Below are 6,537 nucleotides of genomic sequence, written 5' to 3'. Positions count from 1 at the left end.
TAGCAAATATGCAGTACCCGTCACTTATGCAAACTGAGGATTCTCGTCCCTCTATTCTGTAATTCGCATTCATTTTAAAGGATTGTGATGATAGAACGCTAGAATGCCATTGGACCTGAGAACGTCCTTCGTAGCACGAAAAACTAGCGAAGAGTAAACAGCGCTGACATCACGCTGCTGCTGAACTCAAAGAGTTGTGTCGACCGAAAAGTGCCGACCGCAGTGCTGGTACTTCCTAGGATGACCAAGCAAATCCGAGTGACAGGCCGAGACTTGACCCGCACATGCTGCACGCATCAAGTTTGGCACGCAGTGGCTGGCCTTGTGCTAAGGCACTGATGTTACTTGATCTTGATACAACTCTCTTGGAATCCCCAATTTCCAGGGTTCCTTTCATATGCATTTCCTCTTCAAATCCAGATTGATCAGAATTGGAAACAAATTCCTTACTGAACGATGGGATAAGTTTATCTATCTCATCTACAAATTTTTCGGGCCGATTCCGCAGTTTTCTGTGCATCGTTAAGTTGATGTTTTGTTTCAGATTTCGTTATCGTACGTCTTCCAGTTCTGTAGCACTGTTTGAAGTTACGCAACCATCCACTGCTTCCCTTAAAATCACTGTAATATATGTCGCACGCGGTTTGATGTGCATAACGTAGTAGGTCACTGTCATGCTCATCCTGTGACGTTCGCAGGTTCGAATCCTGCCTCGGGCATGGATGTGTGTGATGACCTAGGTTAGTTAGGTTTAAGTAGTTCTAAGTTATAGGGGAATGATGACCTCAGCTCTTAAGTCCCATAGTGCTCAGAACCATTTTTTGAAAAGCGCAAACACCTGTTTTTTTAACAAGTGCGCCTTGTCCTTCCTTGAATATCCGTTGTTTTTCTTATGTACTACACGGCCATATTGCTGCGGACTTATTCGAAATCTGTTCATAATTGATTTTTTCATTATTATGCTGCGGATGATCTTCCATGTACGTAACTGCGTTTAGTACCCACTCCTTGGGCAACGATTGTTTTCTATTACGTTTCACTGGAGAAAGGATTTGCAACTCCCTATCCGACACGAATGATGAACTAAATAGCTCTACACCTGTTTCACTATAACTTTCACTTCCGAAGCACATATCGCCATCATTCTACTCCTCAAGTACATTGTTTGCACAGTCGAGCGTATACGACACGATATATTCCAGTGACACATCTTGCTTAAACGCTAATATTTCATCTCCCACTTCTTTCTCACTCTATGAAGTTCCTTGACTTCCTTTCTGACGAAATGTTAACTTCGGTAACAGTTGTTATGCAATGTTGTAATGCAATGTTGTAATGCAATGTTTGCTTTGTTTATTGTTGCCATTGCTCTGCTTTGTATCAACACCACTAGCACTGTGGCTCTGTTGTGAGTTACTCGTCGACTGAGCAGTTCAAATACGCTCCGCAGCCTCATGCTGTGCTCACCACTGGATACCTCCAGTCCCGCCCCCTGTTGCCACTAGCAGCCAATATTGTGGTTTCATCGAATGCCGTAAACATCATTAGCCTTTTACGACCTCGCACTCAAGGGGTTCCTTGTGAGTGTGACTGCGCCGGCTTGCTGCTTCAGACAACTGCTAAACGGCCTTTACTGCTAAAACACTGGTAGATTACTTGCTGGTTACGGCGATTATGTATGTTGTGCGAAACGAAACGTTGCATGTAGGAAGAAACTGCATGTCCCGCATGGAGAGAAGGTATCGCTGGCTGCCTTCGGCGTGTCCTGTTTGGCAGCGGTGTTGCTGTTTGACGCTGTGGCGGCTGCGCTAATTTTGGTTTGTGCATACGAGGAGAACACAGCAAGTGCCATCACTCGATTTTCCAGAAACTTTGCCCAGTGGAAGAGGGGTCAAAATAACCGAACCCTTGTCTCAGATTATCCGTAGATACTCGACCGCTTCTGAGAAAACGATGTTTAAAGTTTCCGCCGTGATTTATATATCTTCTAGCACGCGATAAGTTCAGCCGAAACGGTTGCACAGTGGGTGGCTTCGGGGAGTCACAATTTTGCGACCTGTGTTCTAAACCTGATTATTGTTTTCACTTTTTATATTGTTTTTGTTTATCTAACCATGTCCATAGATTACAGCACGAACGTTGCTTATCGAATTAGGAGATACAATGGCTTTATATTAATTGTAAACTTACAACTGCGTTTCAAATCAAATGGTTCAAATTGCTCTGAGCACTATGGGACTTAAGATCTGAGGTCATCAGTCCCCTAGAACTTAGAGCTACTTAAACCTAACTAACCTAAGGACATCACACACATCCATGCCCGAGGCAGGATTCGAACCTGCGACAGTAGCAGTCGCGCGATTCCAGACTGTAGCGCCTAGAACCGCTCGGCCACACTGGCTGGCAACTGCGTTTCACAATAATTGTCACACGTTTATTATACAATATACTGTGTTTGCAGTATTTTGAGGGGTTAGTCTCTTTAAATTCTTATATTCATATATTTCATTCTTATATCGATTCTCATATTAATTCTTACATTTTATTCCTATGTTTACGCTTGAGAAAGATTTGGTGCATTTCCTTCGATGATATCGATCGTAGGAAATATTGCCACAGTGATATTGCCACTTCGTATGAATCTCACTTGGGAAAGAAACATCGTTAATATTACTGAATATTTCACGTGTTGGCAGTAATTTTTCAGAAAACCAAGCACAATGGATCACTTTTCTGAAAGCTGACGCTAGCAGTCGATTATGAATCAAGACATACAGCAGAAATTTCACCGAAAACAATTTCAAATAATTTTTTCATTCATTTATTGTTTTTTTTAATTGATTCACCACACAAACAATTAGTAGACAAATAATGGCAATGTTGTTTCAACATGCACTGGAAAACATTCGTGTAGCACTCTTCATCGTAAATGAGCGGATAAAACAAAAATAAAACCAATGACCGGGTTTCGAACACCGAACACAAAAGTGTGAATCCGCGACGCTGTACACTGTGTCACAGCTTTGGTTAAACTTCTCACGCTCTAGAAACTAGTCGGCCGCGTGGCCTAGCGGTTCTAGCGCTTCAGTCCGAAACCGCGTGACTGCTACGGTCGCAGGTTTGAATCCTGCCTCGGGCATGGATGTGTGTGATGTCTTATGTTAATTAGGTTTAAGTAGTTCTAACTTCTAGGGGGCTGATGACCTCAGATGTTAAGTCCCGTAGTGCTCAGAGCCATTTGAACCGCTAGAAACTATATAAATTACCTCGAAAACTTTGACTGTCGTTTTCTCAGAAATTAACAGTATCTACTGATAAGCCAAGACACGTGCTCGCATATTTTGACCCCTCTTTCAATGAGTGAAGTTCCTGCAAAATCGGGTAACGGCACTTGCCGTGCTCTCCTCGTTAGTCTCGGCAGCAGTAAGACTGTTGTTGTGATTAACTTTTGGTATATCATATTATGCTCTCCGTGATCTACCCACCTGTATTGTTTCTGGCTGCTGGTCTCTTTACGACTCATCGAGAGAGTTCAGATGCTTGTACAGTATGCAGACTCTTTTCTAATGAAAGATTAGGTAATTTTAAAGCTATGTGTCTGTCGTATTCTGCACATCCATGTCCCACTTGTCGCAGTTTAATGAATCCATAAAAGATGTTTAACACTGAGTATGGAACGGATTTTTATGTAAATAATTCTTTTGTTTATGGATAAAAAACTGTAACTAAGACCGAAATTCCCGAAACACTACACTTGAAGAGTATACGAAATTCTATTGCACATAAAAATACATATTTTTGTAGTATTTTATGTAAATAAATATTTTAAATAATTTAGCTAAAACACTTAATTTTTCACATTTCGTTGTTATAATTTTTAAATGTAACAAGAACTCTTGTGCATTGTCATATTACTTATTACAGCGTAAAGTCAAGCGCCGGCACGCCAGTCGGGAATGATAGAGAAGAAAAGGCTGTGAGCCAGTCGTAAGCTGACCGACCTCCCTTCTAGGACGACAACACGAGAGCAGCGGACCCTATGTGAACAGGACATAAGCGCCGCGACCGATTGGTGTAGGTCCAGTTCAGTTGAGCGCGCGATGCCGGACAACAGAGCGCGCGCGTCAGAGTCAGCCGACTCGGTTGCGCCGGGGCCGCTGGCCGGTCGATGGGGCCTGCCACGCCGGCCGTCCCGGCGGAAGTAACAAGGGGAGGCCGCCAATTGTGAAATTCAGATTCGATTCATACTGCGCATAATAAAAGCTCATGGCCAGAAGTGTAATGTGGCAAAGCACCAAGATGCACTTCTCAGCCGTTGTCGAGAAAATCGACAGTTAAAAGAAACCGTTGCGGTGAAATACTCTCGACGATTAGTAATTTTCTACAGCGTCGTGGCGCAGTGGTAAGCGCTCGGGTTCGTAATCCGAAGGTCGCCGTATCGAATCTCATGCTATGCAACCTTTTTTTTAATATTTGTTTTTTATAATTCAAATATATATATATATATATTGCAACAATTATGCATATAAGACGACGACGAAATGGTGGGAGTCTCCTCTGAAGAAGTTTGGACCATGCAGCCCACCGACGACGAGGGCGATTTTACACTAGTTCGCCAAAGAAAACGACTCAACGCTTCTCTTAAGCAGAACAACTCTCGGAAGCGACAACGTACAGAAGAACTGAAATCATCCAACCGTTATGCGGCTATTGCGACGGAAGGTACTACGGATGTTCCAGAATGTATGGACCAGATGAGTGACGTCAATCTAGAAGCAGATAAAGAGGAGCTCACTACGCAAAGTCCCGCCCGTTACTATTTACCATACCGACAACTACATGGAACTCAACAAGGCGCTGAGGGCGAATATTGACGGCAGTCTTAAAGCCATCTACCAACGAGACAGGATCAAATATCACTTTGACTCTTATGAAGATCAACGACAGGCCATCAATTTCTTTGTGTCGAATGACATCCACTTTTTTACACATCAGGCCGCAGAGGACAAAGACCTCAAAGTGGTTGTAAAACATCTACCTGCCGAAGTTACGGAAGAAGAACTGAAAGATGCACTGATAGAGAAGGGTCATCAATGTCCACCAGTTTAAAAATCGAGACGACAACACCAAGGAATTACGACCACAAGTTGCTTACCGTGTCACGTTGCCGGCCCAAAAGGAAAACTACAAGATTTACAACATCAGATACCTTCTATATACTAAAGTCGTTATTGAAACGTACAACAGACAAGAAGGACCTGTTCAATGTCGCCACTGCCAGCGATTCGAACATACAGCTAATTATTGCAGCTTGCCTGTTCGCTGCGTTCGATGTGGAGGGCAACACAGATCTTCGGCATGTACTCATCCCAGAGGGGCTCCACCGAAATGTGCGAACTGTGAAAAGCACCATCCTGCCGCATCTACATCTACATCCATATTCCGCAAGCCACCTGACGGTGTGTGGCTGCCAGAAGTACCAGGAACTTCTCAGGAAATATAGACAACGCTCTTCGCCGCAGCCCTCTCAACGGAGGACTCTTGTAATACGGAACTCCAACCTGACGACAGACCTGACTCCACACCGTCAGCAAACATCAGAAGAACAGCCGGCGGCGACGCGGCAGCCAGTAACACAGCCTCCTCCTGGAGCACGCCCACCTCGACAGCACCGCCAGCCAGCCCACGCAGCATCACCACGACGACCGGAACCGGAAACGTACGTCTCACCAGCACATTTAATCGAATCCATAGCTCCAGCGCTCTCTGATGTCGCCAAACTTCTCACCACCGTGCAGCAACAACTAGTGGGGATACTTTCTTCAATCGAAAGTGTACTAAAGGCCTTTGGAACACCTTAAGATGGATCGCCCTGGGACCACGAGAGACCTGAAAATCTGTATATGGAACGCCAACTGACTGAAACACAAGGAAACAGAATTCAATGAATTTTTACAGCGTCACAAAATCGACATCGCACTTGTATCGGAGACGCACCTTCGTCCAACAACTGAGCTCAGATTTCGTAACATGTACGTCTATAGAACGGATAGACAAGGTCAACGAGGTGGAGAGACAGCAGTTCTGCTTAAAAGGGAACTGAGCCACCATCATGAAACAGTACCACACCTCCAAAATCTGGAGGCCACAGCAATAACGGTTCGATCGGTGGCAGGCAACATCACTTTCATCGCAGCGTACAACAGCCCGGGTAAAAACCTGGTGCCAGACGACCTACGGAATATCTTCACCAATTTTGACAAACTCTTCGTAGGAGGTGACCCATTTGTATCAACATACGGATATGTCACTTGAACACTGAATCGATTGCTTCTGGACCCACACCAAGGATGACACAGACCTTCTCACAAGACGAAGTATATATGGATGTTCTGGTTGAGGCCATAAATTATGAACAACACGACATTGAAACATATGTCAGATCCCATCACGCTAACTACAAAGTAACTTATCAAGACAGAACAGCAGATGTCTTTGTTTGGCTGTAGAGATTGCTGGTATCACTACAGTAAATAT

This window comes from Schistocerca serialis, chromosome 3, assembly GCF_023864345.2.
Source record: "Schistocerca serialis cubense isolate TAMUIC-IGC-003099 chromosome 3, iqSchSeri2.2, whole genome shotgun sequence".
NCBI classification, from domain to species: domain Eukaryota; kingdom Metazoa; phylum Arthropoda; class Insecta; order Orthoptera; family Acrididae; genus Schistocerca; species Schistocerca serialis.
The sequence above is the reverse complement of the archived record's forward strand: the minus strand, read 5'-3'. Positions refer to the sequence as shown.